This window comes from Pleurodeles waltl, chromosome 5, assembly GCF_031143425.1.
Source record: "Pleurodeles waltl isolate 20211129_DDA chromosome 5, aPleWal1.hap1.20221129, whole genome shotgun sequence".
NCBI lineage: Eukaryota > Metazoa > Chordata > Amphibia > Caudata > Salamandridae > Pleurodeles > Pleurodeles waltl.
Genome location: NC_090444.1, coordinates 318,860,483 through 318,881,146, shown reverse-complemented (window position 1 = coordinate 318,881,146; position 20,664 = coordinate 318,860,483).

Here is a 20,664-nt window from a genome sequence, read left to right as displayed (position 1 = left end):
TTGGTTGTGTAAGTGGCTATATGAGCAAGTGAGTTAGTGGAAGAGAGATTGCATGCAAAAGTATGTGCTTGTCTTATTGGCTGTATGCATGAGTGAGTGAGTACATACGCTAGTATATGAGTAAGTGAGTGGGTGTGTGAGTAACGGTGGTGGTGGTGAGTGAGTGTTGTATGAGTGACTATGAGTGACTATGAGAGAGTGATAACGCGTCCCGACTTAGGTACTTTATTTACGCGGGGACTCGTTTTAGGCCAATTAATCTTTTGACCCTGATTGGAGACACCTTAAGACGAGATATTTATTAAGCATTGCAATCAATGAGTCAATGGCTTCATCAAAATTCACAATAACTAATCAATCAGATTAGTTAATATCATTAATAAAATCGAAACACCATGGCCCTTCAGACAAGAATAACCACACAACCTTTAATAAGATTTTAAGATATTTATACCCTATTTGTTACACTCTACTAGCAAGTTTATTAGTCTCAATACCAGTAAACACATGATCAAAGTAACAATATGGCAACTTGAATAAGACTTTATCAAAGCAAAGATCATGAACATTAGAACAAAGCACGACGTCAACATGAATCAACTTTAGCAGCGTATCATTAGCACGTTATTTAACAAATCAAATATTCAGTCATTTGTCTATTTGCACCCAATATTAGTGAATTCCTCAACTAGCCTCCAATTAGCATCAAAATGTTGGGCTTCATGCAATACAATTTAGTAACACAAATTTAGAAAACATCTAACTATGGCCTCTGTCAAAAGAGCAGTTGGTACCTAGAAAGGAAAGGCAAACAGACAATTGCAATTTATCATCATATAGTTACCCTCCGTAATGTGTCAGTATGCAGAGTCAGTCTTCATCCTCAGGACAGCAGTTCATTCGCCATCAGCCAGGATAGAACAGCAAAATGTCGGCAAGATGGGGTAATAGGAATACTTCCCTCATGAGGAGGAGAAGCAAGTATCGGGCAAGGCAAGAAAGGTGAGGATGGTTCAAAATATCAGAACAGCCAAGACTAAGCCGGAATGTCACAGTAACAACAGGGGTGTCCCTCTAATGGCTCAGTAAAAGGCAAGTAATGGCTAGGTAATAATGACTGGTTTCTTCTTGTGACACGTCGTTAAATTGAATTTGCCAGACAAGTCTCTAATTTCCAATTGGTCAATGTTTGGTGCATCGTTATCTTTGTCCAATGATCCGTTGATCACCTTACTAGAATTTTCACCTATAACAGTTCTCATGCAGTTTATTGGCTTCTGTAATTTACGTCTTCAACAGGTAGAATGACAGGTAAGAAAAGTTACACTCCTCGCTTCAGTCAGTAGTTCCATTGTCTTTACCAGTTTAGGCGACCTTGTACCTGTTGCGAATTACATTGTTGCATTTGGCAAGAATGTCTCCTTGAGCAAGTCGGGTCTCATGAGAAAGAATTTACTACGGTTACACACACATCTCTAGCTTCTGGAAAAGCACAGTTTCATGTCCTTCAGGAAGAAAGCACATTGCACGTTAGAAATACACATTTAATATGAGATCAGGCAGCTAGGCCCAGACCCTTGCTAACTAAGGCCTAGTGAGTTATTTAGCAAAACCTTAACATATAATTCTTAGTGCTAATACAAAATCATACATTAGTACATTATTGATTCATCATTAGTCAATTTAATTAATCATCGTATACATTGATGGCCACTCCCCGTGGGCACATTTCAAACGTGCACATTAATTTTCTTCTATCACGTTTTCTATGCAGCTCCATTATACATTATTTTGCAAGCTTTTCATGTTAATATTGAATATAAAAGGTACACTCCAACAATCCCACCTCTGATGACTCTTGTCATCACACAAATCCTTTCTTTCCTAAAATTTTCATTTTCTAAATTCTGTCATTTCAATTTCTTCCCTTGGTTTTGCCTTTTCATATTTTGCTCTAAACGTTTTCTCCCTTTTCTTAATCCTCGCATTATGGGGGTCATTACGACCCTGGCGGCCGGCGGTAAGTTGGCGGTAACACCGCCAACAGGCTGGCGGTGTTCCGCCAGCTATTATGACCGTGGCGCAATAGCCACGGCCATACCGCCGGCCCCTCCACTATACCGCTAGGCTTCCGCCTGGCGGTCATAATCCCCAGGGCAGCGGTGCAAGAACCGCTGCCCTGGGGATTATGAGTCCCCGACCGCCAGCCTGTCCGTCCATTGAAAGGCTGGCGGAAAGGGGACTTGGGGTGCCCCTGGGGGCCACTGCACTGCCCATGCACTTGGCATGGGCAGTTCAGGGGCCCCCAGGCATAGCCCAGTCGCGCATTTCACTGCCCGAATTTCGGGCAGTGAAATGTGCGAGGGGTGGTACTGCACCCGCTGCACATCAGCATTGCCGCCGGCTCTATTACGAGCCGGCAGCAATGTTGATGTGACTTTTCCGCTGGGCCAGCGGACGGTAACACTGTTACCGTCCGCTGGCCCCGCGGAAAAGTCGTAATAGGAGCCAGAAATACCGCCGTCAATGCCGGTATTCTGACTCCCGCAGCCTCGGCGGTCTTTTTAAAAGACCGCTGAGGTTGTAATGACCCCCTATGTTTTGCCAAACTTGCTTCAATTCTTTTAGTAATTTTGCATGATAATCATAGCCCAAATAAACAAGCCAAGACAATCACTATTCCCTGTATTATTTTTCCCAATATCCCATGGCAAATACTACTAAACCAGCTTCCCACATGAGCAAGTCCTTTTCCAACCTTTTCCCAAACTCCAGGTTCTTTCAAGTCCTTCAAATCTGCAGTGTCTCTTGTTAGGATAGTAAGCATACTTCTAATCTCATTACTATTATCAGTTATGTAGGCACAGCAGTGGCGCTCATTAGGCATCTTACAGACTCTGCCATTTTTTGATAAAAGAATGTCTAAAGCAAATCTGTTTTGAAGAGTCATAGCCCTCTCCGCAGCAAGTTCAGTATCCATCAGGAGTAGAGCCCCAGTGAAATTTGTCAGCATGTTATCCACAAAAGTAGACAACTTTCGTATCTTTATGGAGTTTAAAATAACTCCCACTGAAAGAATTATTGCTCCAAATATGTCTCCTACTACAAAAGCAGCAGTCTCTCTCTTTTGTCTAGTACAAAGTAATTCAGGCACCTTCGGAAACTTCTTTAGGTCCTCTAGCTGATATATCTTTGGGAAAACTATCCCCAAATAACATGTCCCATACCATCCCTTTGGAAGACGATAATAAGCATTAAGTCCACAAATGTAATAGACCCCAGGGTTTGCTGGATCCTGTCCATTTAACATGAAAGTCCACTTACTCTGAAACAAAAACACATGCTTACACTCACTCGTTCCCACAAACACATTGTCATAATATGACTTCGGCTGTGTTATGCAAAGCTCACCTACATGTAGTGCATCTAAAGCTAATTTCCATTGTTCCCTAACTCCATTGTAACTCCCACTATTAATAAAGGATCGTTGCTGCAAGCCCTTTTCTAATTTCCCCTTCAGAACCCTTCTTCTATCTTCAGTGTGATCTAGAAAGTTTTTCTCTACAGGTGTGAGCAAGCAGGTCAAATTATTGCAGTGTGCATAAGATGTTCTAATGGCTACTCTAGCTTCAAAGAACCCTTTAATCAACTTTATGGCATAATATTTAGCTAGGCTATTCAAATCTTCTATGATAGGCACATAAGAGAATACTAAGTCGTGGTTGGAATAAAAATATTGCACTTCTTCTTGGTTATAGAAACGTGTTAGTAGCAAACTACAGCTTATCCCATAGGTTAGGGGCAAACTATGGTAGGTAACTCCCTCTTGTACTGAAACAGGAATTTGTGTACACACATAGCAAGCTTTCGCATCCATAATGTCGACATACTCACTCAGCAAGCGATAGAAAACATTAGTAGACAGTTCCCCTTTTGTGTAAGTTTCCTCATGCAAATACTTTGTATCTTGCTCAAACCTCTCCCAAGGTGTTAGTGTAGCAGTCTCAGGAATTGTAGCATTGTTAGTTTCATTCTCATCCACCAATCACATTTCCACAAACAAAGCTATAATGAATATCACACATACAACACCTAAAGCAACACACAAATATGTACAACGCTTACTCCCTTCATTATCATCTCCCGTGCTAGGCATGATCTGTAAAGAATCAGAAAGCTGAATGCTATAAGGGTAAACAACCAACTGAGGATGGTTAAAGCCTTTTTTTTTCTCTTTTCTTTCTCTCTTTTTTTTTTCTCGGCAAAGCTAAGCAAAGTCTCTCTTTGGCAAGTATTTACAGATTTTCATTCACTCCCAGGATCCTCGTCAATTCAGGTTAGCAGCTTGTCACAATCAGTTTTCAAAAGGTCAATTCAGGTTAACAGTGTCACATCTGGTAACTTATCAGTCTCTTTTCTCAGCTTCCTTTAGCTCAATTTCAACTTCACACAATCTCATTTCCTTGTAGCCAAACTCAGGTACCATAGTATTGACCTTGGACTTCTCGATCAAAACAGAATGCCAAGAACTCTTGTTGCCACTCAGCTGACGTTGCAGATTCCCATTCAGGACCTGCGTACCTTCTGTTTGCTATTCTCTTCCTTGTCAACTTGCGGTCACCCTGTAATTCTCCTTCGCTCAAGTCTTCCTTCCTTGTTGTATCGACCTCTTCTTCAATTGTCTCATCAACAACCACCTTCCCTTTTGTTACTTGCGATTCTGGCCACTTATCTCCTTTCAGCGACTCTCTGGTCTTCGGTTTCCCTTGTGGCAATTTGTTGCCCTCCTCTGTTTCTATGGTGTTTTCTCTAGATGGACTAGCAAGTGGCTCAGGAGGAGTCCGGGCAATGTGACTCTCTCCTGCCTCCACTCCCTCGCATTCTGGGTCTGTCAGTGGCTCTACTTCAAATCCATATCTGTCTGCTTCTGGGAGAACCTCTCTTTGGGTCGGTCCTCCTGGCGCCTCAGTTGAGATAGGCTCACCGTCACCCCTCAAGGGTCTCGTTTGTTGGTTGAGTGACTAAGCCGTCCTCAACGGGCTCTCCTTTTGTCTCAGTTTCCCTTTGATTACTCTCCGGCCCTGAGACTTCCTTTTCTGCTGTTGTTATTTTCGACAATTCAAGTTCCTCGTCAGTTGGACTGGTCACCTTCTTTGTGTGGCTGACATGAATCCAGTTTGGAATTCCTGCACACTACACAGCAGTAGTAGTTGTCAGTATTACTTGATATGGCCCCTTCCAAAGTGGCTCCAAACACGACTTCCTCACGTGTTTCTTGATGACAACCCAGTCACCAGCTTTAAGGTTGTGACCTGGGTCACTTATCGGTGGCAATGTGGTGGCTTCCACCTGGTGAGAGAAAGAGCGGACCACGTCAGCCAGACCCTTGCAGTAGTCCAACACCATATCTTCCGTGATATTCACAAGAGCATTTGCAGGCACCGCGGGTAGTCTCATAGCTCGACCCATGAGAATTTCAAGAGGAGACAGTCCTGTTTTCTTGTTAGGTGTGTTTCTCATAGACATTAGCACTAAGGGCAACGCATCAGGCCATTTCAAATTTGTGGCTGCACACATTTTTGCTATCCTCGACTTCAGAGTACCATTCATCTGCTCCACTAATCCTGAGGCTTCAGGGCGGTAACTGCAATGCAACTTCTGCTGAATGTTTAATGCTGCACACAAGAGCTTAACCATCTCATTGTTGAAGTGACTTCCTCTATCTGATTCTAAAGAGATCGGAAACCCGAAACGTGGAATCAATTCCCTAAGCAGCAACTTCGCTACTGTGAGACTGTCATTTCTGCGTGTAGGGTAAGCTTCAATCCAGTGAATAAAGATGCACACAATCACCAACACGTATCTCAGACCTCCACACACAGTCATCTCAATAAAATCCAATTGCATTCTGCTAAATGGACCTCCTGCTCTCCCAATGTGGCTCAAATTCACCACTGTCCCTTTCCCCGCATTCATCTGTTGACAGATGATGGACCTGTGACAAATCACTTCTGCGGCTTGGCTGAATTTCGGGCTGAACCAATCAATCTTGAACAACCTGATCATGGCATCTCTCCCAATATGCGCCTGCCCATGGTAGAACCTTGCAAACTGTGAGAAGAGACTGTTCGGCAAAACCATTTTCCCCTCATCTGAAACCCACAAATCATCTGATCTTTGTACACATTGCATTTTAAGCCAAGAGCGTTTCTCCTCTCTGCTTGCACGACCCTGCAACAATTTTAATTCCTCCAAAGTGTCAACCACCCTTAATGCGTATCCTGTGCGTGTCTCATTTTCTGTTTCAGGTAACAATTCCCACTGATCCTTGAACGATATACAGTTCAATGCGCAAAACCTTGCGACTTGATCTGCATATCCGTTTCCCATTGACACAAAGTCTTGTGATTTCACAAGAGCACTGCATTTCACCACGGCAATTTCAAGAGGTAACTGAATTGCGTGCAACAACTCCTTAATTCTTTCACCATTTTTCACTTGAGAACCGGAAGAGGTCAGGAAACCCCTCTGGGACCATAGCTGGCCAAAGTCATGGACAATTCCAAATCCATATCTGCTGTTGGTATAGATAGTCACTTTCAGCTTGTCAGTGGCATGGCATGCCCTAGTAAGGGCAACCAATTCAGCCACTTGAGCAGAGTATACTCTTTCAAGCCAAGATGCTTCTAGGATACCAGTGATTGTACACACAGCGTATCCGGCTTTCAATACTCCTTCGGAGCATCTCAGACATGAGCCATCAACAAAGATAATGTAATCATTCTCTTCCAATTGGGTATCTTTAATGTCAGGTCTCGGTTTGGTGCACAGTTCTGTTACCTCAAGACAATCATGTTCCACCTCCTCAGCATCATCAACCTCTATATTCTCATTTGGAAGGAAAGTTGCTGGGTTCAATACAGTACATCTTTTCAGTGACACATTTGGCGACCCGAATATAATTGTTACATACTTCGTCAATCTGGCATTTGTCATGTGCTGAGTTTTTGTTCGGGTCAGTAAAATTTCAACTGAGTGTGGGACCATGGCTGTTAAAGGATGTCCCATCACTATGCCTTTGCATTGTGTAAGGCTGTGACCAACTTCTGCTACTGCGTGCAGACAACCCGGTAAGGCTGCTGCGACTGGGTCCAAAGTAGCTGAAAAATATGCTACTGGTCGGTTTGCGCCTCCATTGACCTGTGTCAGGACAGACAAAGAACAAGCATCATGTTCATGACAAAACAGGAGGAAAGGCTTCGTGTAATCAGGCATACCTAAAGCTGGAGCCCTGAACATACACTCCCTCAACTCGATGAATGCCTTCATTTCTTTCTCGGACATAGTTATGGTATCTGGGACATCCTTAACTTCTTTAACCGTCAGTCTCACCAATGGCTTGGAGATGACCGAGAAGTTCGGAATCCACTGGCGACATTAGCCCACCATTCCCAGAAACATTCTAACATCTCTCCGAGATGCCGGAGGATTCATTTGCAATATGGCTGTCACTCTTTGTTTGGATATTTTCCTTGACCCTTTCTCAATTAGATGATCTAGATATTTCACCTCCTTCTGACAGTATTGCAGCTTCTTTGGGGACACTTTGGGGCATATTTATACTCCGTTTGCGCCGAATTAGCGTCGTTTTTTTCGACGCAAATTCGGCACAAAATTAACGCCATATTTATACTTTGGCGTTAGACGCGTCTAGCGCCAAAGTAGGAGTAAAGAGCGTCATTTTTTTGCATGAACGCCTTCCTTGCGTTAATGAGATGCAAGGTAGGCGTTCCCGTCCAAAAAAATGACTGCGACGCAAATGCGTCGTATTTATACTCCCGGGCAAAAATCACGCCCGGGAGTGGGCGGGTCAAAAAAAACCGCATTTGCGCCGCTTTTTAACACCTGGGTCAGGGCTGGCGTTAAGGGACCTGTGGGCTCAAAATGAGCCCACAGCTGCCCTCCCATGCCCCCAGGGACCCCCCCTGCCACCCAGGCCCACCCCAGGAGGACACCCAAGGTTGGAGGGACCCACCCCAGGGACATTCAGGTAAGTTCAGGTAAGTATAAATATTTTTATTTTTATATTTTTTTTGTGGCATAGGGGGGCCTGATTTGTGCCCCCCTACATGCCACAATGCCCAATGACCATGCCCAGGGGACATAAGTCCCCTGGGCATGGCCATTGGGCAAGGGGGCATGACTCCTGTCTTTACTAAGACAGGAGTCATGTAAATGGCGTCTGGGCGTCGTTAAAAATGGCGCAAATCGGGTGGAGGCGATTTTTTAGCGTCAACCTGACTTGCACCATTTTTAAGACGCCCTAACGCCATTTTTCCCTACGCCGGCTCTGCCTGGTGTACGTGGTTTTTTTCCACGCACACCAGGCAGCGCCGGTCTGCTTGCGCCGGCTAACGCCATTCAATAAATACGGCGCCCGCATGGCGCTTCAGAATGGCGTTAGCCGGCGCAAAAACTTTTGACGCTAAACTGCGTTAGCGCAGTTTAGCGTCAAAAAGTATAAATACGGGCCTTTATGCCCATTTTTTCCCACATGGTTCAGTAAGGCAATAGTAGCATACTTGCAGTCATCTCTTGTTTTGGAAGCGATCAACAAGCCGTCAATGTACTGCACTAGAGTCGATTGGAAAGGCAGTTCCAATGACTCCAAATTTTTCTTCAGGATCTGATTAAAGATGGAAGGTGACTCTGAAACCCCTTGGCGGATTCGACACCAACTGTAAACCTTGTCCAAGAATTTGAAACTGAAAAGAAATTGGCTCTCCTCATGAAGAGGCACAGAAAAGAACGCTTGGGACAAGTCCACAACTGTGAACCACTCTGCATCGCATGGAACCTGAAACATAATCACTGCTGGATTTGACACTATTGGACAACACTTCACCACTATGTCATTGATCTTTTTCAAGTCCTGAACAATCCGAACTTTCCCACGCGGCTTTCTCAACCCCATTATAGGTGAATTACATGGGCTGCCCATCACTTCTCTCAGGACTCCTTGCTTCACAAAGTCTGCAATTATCTGTGTCACCTGTATGAGGACATCCTGGGCCATGTGGTACTGCGGTACCTGGAGGAACACGGAATTTGGCTTCACATCTACTTTGACTGGTTCTACTCCTCTTATCAGTCCCACTTCCTTTCCTGTCAAGTCCCACACTTTCTCTGTAACTGTTCCCTGCAAGTCTGCTTGCAAATCGGTCACTGTGAATATCGGGAAAAAGCTTATTAGAGGGTACTCCTCATCTGTTGTCTCTATTTCTGGCTCTGAGATCTGACCATCATCCCCTTTGTCATCACTGTTTGTCTTTACCTCAATCCCTTCATTGGAACAGGTGATAGAACACCTCGTCTTGCACAGTAAGTCTCTTCCCAGTAGGGACACCGGACTTGAGTCCCAAACCACAAATCTGTGCAATCCCTGGAAGGTAAAAATCTCAACCTGGACCGGATGTGTAATTGGGTTAGTCAGGAGCTGGTTTGCCACTCCTACTACCTTTATTGTACGTCCAGAAAGGGGCAATTTCGGAACCTCTGCACTTCTGACGGTAGAGCGTGTAGTTCCTGTGTCAACCAAGAATGATACCTTATGACCCATAACTTTCCCTTGCACATAGGGCCCCCTCTGATCTACTTCTAGGGATGCTGCAAGTATGCACTCCTCACTATCAGAACTGTCATCCGACCAATCATCGTTTATTCCATTCTCACCACGCAAAGGGAATTGTTGTACTGTGTTACTTTGACCCATTCCTTGGCCTGTGACCTGTTGTGGAAGTATTACCTGTTGCTTTCCCATTGGTGCTAAGGGCAACTGCATTTGCTGTCTAGGTACCACAGGACTCTGTTGTTGCATTTGCTACATCTGTACTGGTTGTACACGCTGCATCTGTACCTGTTGTATGGGTTGATGACCCTGCATCTGAACCATGTTATTCTGGAAGTTCGGATTAGGACCTCTCATTCTTGGTCCTTTAACATTTTGGAATGCATTGACATCATTGCTTTGTTGAACAACACCCTCCTGCACCATCATCGGACATGCCCGCTTCCAGTGTCCGACGCCCCGGCAAGCATGACATGGTAACACCGTCTTCATCCCTTGTACATCATTTTGAACTGTAACGGTATTTAAATCTGGACCACGGTTCACAAAACCTCCTCGACCTCTGCCTCTCGCTTGCGCCTGAAACATCCCATTACCTTGCGGCTGTTGCACCATCTGTTGTACTCCATTTCCCTGCATCCCTGCTTGCGCTGCCTTAATTTGCATCACCATCACTTTCTCCTTCAATTTTCTCTGCTTCAACTCAATCTCGTCACTACAGTATTTAGCATACTGTAACACCTCATCAATCGGCTTCGCTTGCCAACAGATCAAATGATTCTTAATCATCTGGCTAATCTCTGGTCTCAATCCCTCAACAAATCTGAAAACAAGGTGATTAATGTCTTTCGGCTCTATGTCCTCTGTACCACTGTAATGCTTGAAAGCTTTCAACAACCTCTCGTAGTAGGCATGTATTGACTCTTTAGCTTCCTGTGCCGTTCGATCAATCTTTTGTCAATCAATATTCTGCGGCGACACCCTCTGCTTCAAACACTCAATCACCTTATAGTAGTACTTCATTACCTCAGGAGATGGTGCTCCGGTAACCCTGTCCCTTGCCGGTTCTGCCATTGGCCAATCAACACGTCTTTTGCACTCGAGCCACAAATCAGCAGAAACGATGATCTCAAACAGCATATTTAGGTCTTCACAGGGACATTTTGCAAGCTTCACAAACCTGTCTGTCTGCTGATACCATTCTATTGGCTTCTCCCTCAGCCTGGGGAAGTCATTTTTGAATGACACAATGTTACCCCTAGTCCACGGTACATGGACAAGAACCCCTCCAGCTGTTTCTTGCATGGGTAGCATTTTTATTGTACAGGTATCCGGTGCTGGCTCCGCCTGCTGCTGCTCCGAGCAATCACTCTTTCTTTTATCTCTTTTCTTTGCCCATCTGCCTTCCCACTTTTCTGATGCTCCCCAAACTTGGGCGCTCTGCAGTATCTCTTTGAGGAGTGCCTTCATCCCAGTAGACCTCATGTGATCAAAATCCTTCGGCTCGAAGTCTAACCTGTAGCTCCTCATCAGATGCTTAGTATTTTCTATGTCTATGCCATATTTGTCTGCTAGGTTTGCCAATCTCTGATGCACTTTGCTCACTTCTATAGTTATTTTTGGGCACAGATATCTCAATTCTGCCTCAGTATAAGACTCTAGTCTGTTTACTCCCATGCTCCCTTCAACTAACTCAGCTGCTTCCATGCCCAACCTGACAAAATTTAGGTACTCTTCTCTTTCAGACTGCTCTGCTGTCGCAGGGGTAGTCTGTGGTGTATTCAGTTTGTAAACCATTTGTTCAATTGTTGAGCAGTTAAACCTTGCAACAAGATATTTCCAGCCTGTATCATTGGTGTTTGTGACGCATTCGCACTTGGAATCTGCGGAGTCAGTAATTCAGAACCTGAGTGTCTCATGTCAACTGGAGGATCCCCTATTGGACTGAAGTCTAAGAGAGACCTCGACCTCTCTACCATCTGTTCCACTGGAGTCAACCCTTGAGAGCTCCCTACGAACCCTCCTCTTGTCATGTCCTGGGTCATTACTCCCTGATCACATACGCTAAGCTTGTCCTGCACGTACAATGGCACTGGTGGACCAACCGTAATAGGTAAGGATATGGCGGCTGGTGTTGGCTTGTTCCCCACAACCTGTGGTACACTGGCTCCCATATTCTGATTCATTATCTGTGCCGTAGCTAACTGCGGTCCTGTGACCGAAGTGTAACTCGGAACCATCTGTGGCTGTGGCAGTAAAAGTGGAGTTGGCTCAATCTGCACTAACTTTGATCTCATATATGTCTGATCAGGCGGCACCATCAAGCTCATAGTAGTCTCTGGTATTGGGACATCAGGGTAGATCCTCTGAACTGGTGGTGGCTGTAACTGCGTCTGCATCTCTGGAGCAGTGGACACACTGACACTATTCTGTACTGGAGCTGGTGTGGCAACTGTATTTACCTGTGTTGTATTCGCTGTTCCCTGGCTCTGTGTTGACTTTACAGGACCTGCACTAGTACTCGGAATGTTGTCATCCATGGCATATGGCGGTGGACGATCATGTAACAACTGATTGAGAAACTCATCATCATCTGAGTCATCTGCATCTGCCCACAACCTTTTAGACTCCTTTTCCTTGCCAGAATCCTTATCCATTTTACAAGTGGCCTTTCTTCCTTGCGTGTCGGCTTCCTGAGTTATTGCCAGAAACATTCTGACTCAGTCTATTATCTCCCTTGTCCATATTCTGTGTTCACTATCCCGTCTAGCCTCCGCTAGTGTCTTTTCTGCTTTCCTCATTCTCCTCTCAAATTTTTGGTGCCGTTGTTGTATGGCCATCAATTCCCAAATTGCTAAGGCCTCAACTGTGCTGGCCTTGGAGGCCGTTTTTGCTCATTTAACGCCTTCCGCAAATTCTCTAAGATCCCTCTATTGAACGACCCATTCTCTGGAATGCCAAACACCCATCTTTCTCCATTAATTTGCACCATTGCTTTAGCCAAAGACATGGCGCAACTCCCTTCTCCTCCATTACGACGTAAGACGGAGTATCCTCTGGCGGTGTAGGCTCCACCACACTCACGGTACTGTACACATCTCCCCTCAAAGCGCTCTTTAGAGCCTTGAAGAACTCAATTTTTGCATCTTTAAATTTGTTTATAACTGAATCAGGAAGTGGCTTTAATTCCCAGAACACCCTTCACCTACCCTCTCAACCAATTGCCTCTCATGGACGGCTGCCAATCTGTGCGCGACACTTCTCACTAACCAACATATCCCAGTGCAGCTCCTGTGACATCACACTCACACACACTGAGGCTGACAAAGTCTTGTGGCTTGTTTCCCTCACTCTCGATTCACACAAAACTAATGCAATATATTGCGAGCACTCACAAAAACGTTTTACTACAGGAACGGTAACACAATCGCAGACCCCGCACTCGCAAGCAGAATTCGACCCGCAAATTCTACTCTTGACTTGTCAATGGTTCATCCTAGTGCACTTTAGAACTTACCAAATCTCCATCGAAGTTTTCACCCACTCACCTTGACTCAAACTCGTCCGTCAACCACGCCCGATTGCCCTATTAAACCACCCAAATTACAACATAAACCAAGTGTCTCATACACTTAACAATATACTCTGGAGTCTTAGACCACGCAGGGTCCGTACATCACCAACAACCACATGGACAATTTTGAGCACAAAGCGCCACACTCACATGAAGTTCACCGACTTCCCTACTCTCATACTGCGGAGTACGCACACTCCTACTAAAACATTACCTGGCCTACAAATCCTCACAAACCTCACAATTCACCTGCGGTATGCATAACCTGTGCAAGTGCGAACCCTACGCCACTCACTCTATCACTAGAACGCTAAGAACATACCCAACTGACTTCTGCAGGCTCCGGGGTCCCAGGAAAGTCATTTGGGACTTAGGGGAACATCATCTTTCCAATTTGCACTATCTCAAAAACAACTCTAAAACAATGGTCCCTCATCTTGGGGCCCCAAAGGGCCAAAACCGTCCTGTGCTACCAGAACTGATAACGTGTCCCGACTTAGGTACTTTATTTAAGCGGGGACTCGTTTTAGGCCAATTAATCTTTTGACCCTGATAGGACACACCTTAAGACAAGATATTTATTCAGCATTGCAATCAATGAGTCAATGGCTTCATCAATATTCACAATAACAAATCAATCAGATTAGTTCATATCATTAATAAAATTGAAACACCATGGCCCTTCAGACATGAATAACCACACAACCTTTAGTAAGATTTTAAGATATTTATTCCCTATTTATTACACTTTACTAGCAAGTTTATTAGTCTCAATACCAGTAAACACACCATCAAAGTAACAATATGACAACTTGAATAAGACTTTATCAAAGCAAAGATCATGAACATTAGAACAAAGCACGACGTCAACATGAATCAACTTTAGCAGTGTATCATTAGCACGTTATTTAACAAAGCAAAGATTCAGTCATTTGCCTATTTGCACCCAATATTAGTGAATTCCTCAACTAGCCTCCAATTAGCATCAGCATGTTGGGCTTCATGCAAAACAATTAAGTAACACAAATTTAGAAAACATCTAACTATGTTCTCTGTCAAAAGAGCAGTTGCTACCTAGAAAGGAAAGGCAAACAGACAATTGCAATGTATCATCATATAGTTACCCACCGTAATGGGTCAGCATACAGAGTCAGTCTTCGTCCTCAGGACAGCAGTTCATTCACCATCAGCCAGGATAGAACAGCAAAATCTCGTCAAGATGGGGTAATAGGAATACTTCCCTCATAAGGAGGAGAAGCAAGTATCGGGCAAGGCAAGAAAGGTGAGGATGGGTCAAACTATCAGAACAGCCAAGACTAAGCCGCAATGTCAGAGTAACAACAGGGGTAGCCGCCTAATGGCTCAGTAAAAGGCACGTAGTGGCTAGGTAATAATGTCTGGTTTCTTCTTGTGACACGTCGTTAAATTGAATTTGCCAGACAAGTCTCTAATTTCCAATTGGTCAATGTCTGGTGCATCGTTATCTCTGTCCAATGATCCATTGATCTCCTTACTAGAATTTTCACCTAAAACAGTTCTCATGCAGTTTATTGGCTCCTGTAATTTACGTCTTCAACAGGTAGAATGACAGGTAAGAAAAGTTACACTTCTCGCTTCAGTCAGTAGTTCCATTGCCTTTACCAGTTAGGTGACCTTGTACCTGTTGCAAATTACACTGTTGCATTTGGCAAGAATGTCTCCTTGAGCAAGTCGGGTCTCATGAGAAAGAATCTACTACGGTTACACACACATCTCTAGCTTCTGGAAAAGTACATTGGTAATGTCCTTCAGGAAGACAGCACATTGCACGTTAGAAAAACACATTTAATATGAGACCAGGCAGCTAGGTCCAGACCCTTGCTAACTAAGGCCTAGTGAGTGATTCTTAGTCCTAATACAAAATCATACATTAGTACATTATTGATTCATCATTAGTCAATTTCATTAATCATCGTATACCTTGGTGGCCACTCCCCGTGGGCACATTTCAAACGGGCGCATTCATTTTCTTCTATCCCGTTTTCTATGCAGCTTCATTATGCATTATTTTGCAAGCTTTTCATGTTAATATTGAATATAAAAGCTACACTCCAACAAGAGTGACTAGGTGTGTGAGTAGCGTTATGGATGACTGATTCACTGTGTCATTGGCTGTATTGGTGTATGGGTGGGTGTGTAAGTGTCTTTATTTCTGTATGACTGGATGTGTGAGTGGCTGTATTGGTCAGTGAGTAGGTGCATGAGTGAGTGGTTGTATTTGTGTCTGTATGGGTAAGTTAATCTTTGATGGTTGTATGGTTCAATGGTAGGTGTGTGACTGTATGGCTCTTTGAATGGGTATGTCAGTGGTTGTGTGAGAGTGGGTGTATGAGTCATTATTAGGGGGTGTAAGTGGGTATGTGAGTTGGATTGTGAATGATATCAGTGATATCATGAGTGATGTCATTTGAGATGTCACTGACCATATCTCAGGAGATGTAGTATGTGAGGTCATAAGGAGTGCATGACGGGGCACAAGTTATAGTTGGCTTAGGTAACTATAACTGATGAATTTCTTTGGTTTTGTATGAATGAAATGTAAGACTAAGTATAACGTCCCTGTAATCTTTGTTTTCTTCACTGAATTACTAAGGATTTTTTAATTCTATTTCTTAACTATAAAGTCCCTGTAACCTTTGTGTTTTTCAGTGACTTTCTTACGTTTTTATGAATCTATTTCCTAACTATAATGTCTTTGTAACCTATGTTTTTTCAGTGAATTTCCAAGGTTTTTGTTTCACATGAAGAAATATAATTACAATAGGATAATCAAACCAATATGAACATTGTATCAAGTGAGTTGTATATTTCACAGATGGATGTAGCTTACATAATATGATTTGGGAGGTGTTAGCTTAAGATTTCTCAACAATCATGCTGGCCATGATATTTAAATACATTATACAACAAGTAAGGTGCATGCGAGCAGCTTAATAGGCAGTGGAAAGGTGAAGAAATGCTAATTTTTAGGTGTACTAAGTGTGAGAAAATGTCTTATTTTTTGCAATAACCAACATTTTTGAAGTTGTTCAAACAGAAAGATGGGGAGAGTATGCTTTTGTTTTTGACTGCGTATGCATAAATCCTGGGTGAAATCCAAGAGACACATCAGAACATCTGATTGCAGAGCTGGTTTTAGTGCTGGTGGCACCCAGTGTGACAATGGTTGTAGGTGCCCCCTCATGACCACCTCTGCCATAGATTTCCTCACTACCCCCATTAACAGAGCTACTAAAGTGTCCATGACCACTCTCTCTCAGATGAATTTTATTAGTTTTATAGCATCACTCGTACTATTATGAGGTAGGGTGTGATGGAACAGAGACAATCAATCCTTTGTGTGTACATCATTGTATAGTAAATGTGTGAGTGGCTGTATTGGTCAGTAAGTAGGAGCATGAGTGGGTGGATATGTGAGTTAGTGGTTGTATTAGTGCCTATATGGGCAAGTTCATCTGTGAGTGGCTGTGTGGTTCAGTGGTAGGTGTATGACTGCATGGCTTTTTGAATGGGTATGTCAGTGGTTGTGTGAGAGTGGGTGTATGAGTTATTATTAGGGGGTGTAAGTGGGCATGTGAGTGGGTTTGTAAATTATGTCATCAATGATGTTATCAGTGATGTAATTTGAGATGTCATCAGTGATGTCATTAGTTTGTATGGCTTTTTGAATGGGTATGTCAGTGGTTGTGTGAGAGTGGGTGCATGAGTTATTATTAGGGGGTGTATGACTGTATGGCTTTTTGAATGGGTATGTCAGTGGTTGTGTGTAAGTGGGCATGTGAGTGGGTTTGTAAATGATGTCATCAATGATGTTATCAGTGATGTAATTTGAGATGTCATCAGTGATGTCATTAGTTTGTCATTTGAGATTACATCAGCACTGACCATGTCTCAAGTGATGTAGTATGTGAGGTCTGAACAAGGTGTAGTAGTCACAGTTTATCCATACCGGTAGGCAGTATAGTTTAAGAGTGCTTGTTTTGCGGAAGCAAAAACTGAGAATTAAAGATTTAACACCATGGCTAAAGGTTCTCTGTAATATTAAGATTTGATTTCTACCCGTGTGAACCCCCTTTGCAACATTAGAATAATGAAAGAGAGGAGCAAACAAAAGAATCTCTCTGACAAAAGCAGTAATAGTCAGACATTTTTTACATTATACGCACTTTGTAATCTGCATGGTAGGAGTTATTTGCAGCAGACATAGTAACCCTTGCATTACCTTATGATAGAGTGAAATATTCTACTTGACAGAAGTCCGATATCGGTCCAGAAAGAACATTTATCATGGGAGTTATCTTGACATTTTTATTGTTGCTTGAAAATAGGTAGAGGCGAGAAACAAGAGCAGCAGGCACTTTTAAAAACATAATCTACTTGCAAGCATGTTTCCCCACCCAAAATCAGCACCCAGTGAGCTGGTACCGGTTACAATGCCATAGACTGGTCTAGCCCAATTGAAAGGAGATGTGCCCTACAATTTATCCTAAAACAGTTTTATTAGGGAGGTATGTATTTGTTTTTCCTTTTTCATTAATCGCAGTTACATCGCTAAATGTAGCAGTATGTATGTTGTGCTTTTGTGGTTAATTGCGTACTCATCGTATGTTGGACAAATTGTAAATAGCATATATAGAGATATTGTAAGCAATAATGAAACTTAGTAGTTTACTATATAAAGTTAAATATACAAATATTTGTGATTAAACTAAATTTTCAAAACTTTAAAATTATGTTTTTTTCATTGGCATATGTTGGTATCCACCAATAAGTCGGCATTCGTGGAGATCATTATGGAATGAAGTGATTTGATTGGGCAAGACATTTCTCTGTCTCTTGAAAGGGAAGACCACGCTTAGTTTTCTTTTCTATTCACCTGCAGTGCAGTTTCCAAGGGTTTGTTTAGGAGCTACAGATAAATCACAATTTGTGGTAATTTTGTTGTTTTATTTTTCCTTTCAAAATTTAATGGCATCTGGTGGTACTGGGAAGTAAGCTTCCTACCACTAGGAAGATAGTTCATCAGAAGATGAATTCCAGCAAAAAAACAATCTATTGCATAGGAGTTCTTTCCCATACCCTCAGACGAGAGCAGAACTGTTGCCAAATTGGCCAATGCAACCTTTGTGACAAGACTTTATCAAGGGGCATTTCACAGAAGCATTCATGCAATCTCCCAGCATGCTTTACCACCTGAAAACCCACCACAGTAAGCATCTAGCAAGGACTCAGCAAGAAGGGAGTGCAGGTAAGCACAGTATAACTCAAGCTTCAATGGTGGCACCTGGCAACCCTATCCCTGCTGGCGTACATGAACAACTCACAGACAAAGCACCTGAACTGAAAAAGATTGGTAGTTTCTGCCTTGAATGCTGGAAGGTGCGAACAGTGAGAGAGGAGTCCATGCAAGCTCTGTGACAGGGTTCAAAGGATCATTAGTGCTGATTTTTTTTGTTTGAATTAAAGTTTGCTTCCCCAGATTCAGTTCTTGATGGAAATTGTTTTTTCAGTTGTTGTTTTATTTTTTCTAAAAATACAAAGATTATTAAAACTAAAAAAAGTTCCAGAAAAAAGGTTCTTCATAGAACCACCTTTCATGTTTAAAAAAGAAGATAAACTCTATGAGTGCATGTATGGATAACTGAGTGAGTGCATGAATGTATATCGGTGAGTGACTGTGTGCATGAGTATTTCTATGGGTGATTGTTTCATATATGTGTGTATGTATTGGTGAGTGATTGAGTGCATGAGTGGTGTTTGAGTGATTGACTGAGTATATGAGTGCATGTATACACAAGTGAATGAATGACTGAGTGGTGCATAGGTGACTGTAAGAATCATAAGTGTGTGCATGAGTGAGTGAGTAGTGGAGTGTATAAGTGCATGTATCTGAGAGTAGTGAGTGAGTGAGTGCATTTATGTGTGTGTAAGTGAATGCACAAGTGTGTTTCTGTTTTACTTAGTGTATATGTGGTGCATGGGTTATTGAGTGATTGCATGAGTGCATGTATGGGTGAGTGAGTGACTATATGAGTGCATGTATGGATTAGTGTGTGACTGTATGAACTAATGTATAGGCGAGTGACTGCATGCATGTGTGGATGTATGGGTGAGTGATTGAGTGCAAGAGTTTGTGTATAAATGAGTGATTGTATGAGAGGTATATGAGTGAATAAGTGAGTGTATGTATGAGTGAGTGAGTGCATGTATGAGTGAGTGAGTGCAAGAGTGCATGCACAAGTGAATGAGTGTATGAGCGATACGAGTGAGTGAATAACTGCATGAGTGCATGTACAATTGAGTGAGTAAGTACAATAAATTTTGTATGAGTAATTAAGTGTATGAGATGTATATGGGTTAGTGAGTGAGTGCATTAGTTCATATATGAGTGAATGAGTGAGTGTATGAGTGCATGTATAGGTGAGTGACTGCAACAGAGTGTGTATGTGTGAGTGTTTGTATGTGTGGTGTGTGGGTTAGTGAACGAGTGCATGGTTGGTTTATGGGCGAGTGTCTGAATGGGGTATGGGTGGTTTACTGATTATTTGAGCACATGTATGGATGAGTCTATAAGTGATGTATGAGTGAGTGAGTGCATTAGTGGTGTGTGAGTGACTGCATGAGCATATGTATGGGTGATTGACTGAGTGCATCAGTGTGTGTGAAGGTGTTTGAATTAGTGATGAGTACATGTATGCAAAGTGAGTCACTGCATTAGTGATGTGTACAATATTGAGTGCATGAGCACTTGTATGGAACATTGATTAAGTGCATAAATAATTATATGGGTAACTGAGTGAGCGCATGAGTGATGCATTGGTGATGTGAGATTGACTGAGTGTATGAGTGCATGTATGGGCAAGTGAGTGAGTGCATAAGTCTATCTATGCGTGAATGAGTGATAGAGTGGTGCATGGGTGAGTGACTGCATGAGTGCTGTGTGGATGACTGAATGAAGATATGAGTATTGTTAGGTTGATTAGGTGACTGCACAAATAGTGCATGGATAAGTGTCTGTGTGCCTGAGTGCATGACTGAGGAACTGCATGAACCATGTATGAGTTGAGTTATTGACAGAGTGCATATGCGTATGTATAGGTGAGTGACAGAGTGCATGACTGCATGCATACATCATTGAATGAGTGTATGAGTGCATGTATGTGTGAGTAAATGAGTGCATGAGTAGTGCATTGATGATTACTTCAGTGCATGAGTGCAGTAAAAATGAGTGGGTGTATGAGTGCATATATGGGTGAGTGAGTGCATGAGTGTGTGTATGGGTGAGCTAGTGGGTGCATGAATGAGTTTATGGTTGGGTGAATGGACACACAAGTGCCTGCATGGGTGACTGAGTGTGTGAGAGGTGCATGGGTGAGTGAAAGAGTGTATGAGTGTGTACATAGGTGAGTGAGTGAATGAGTGG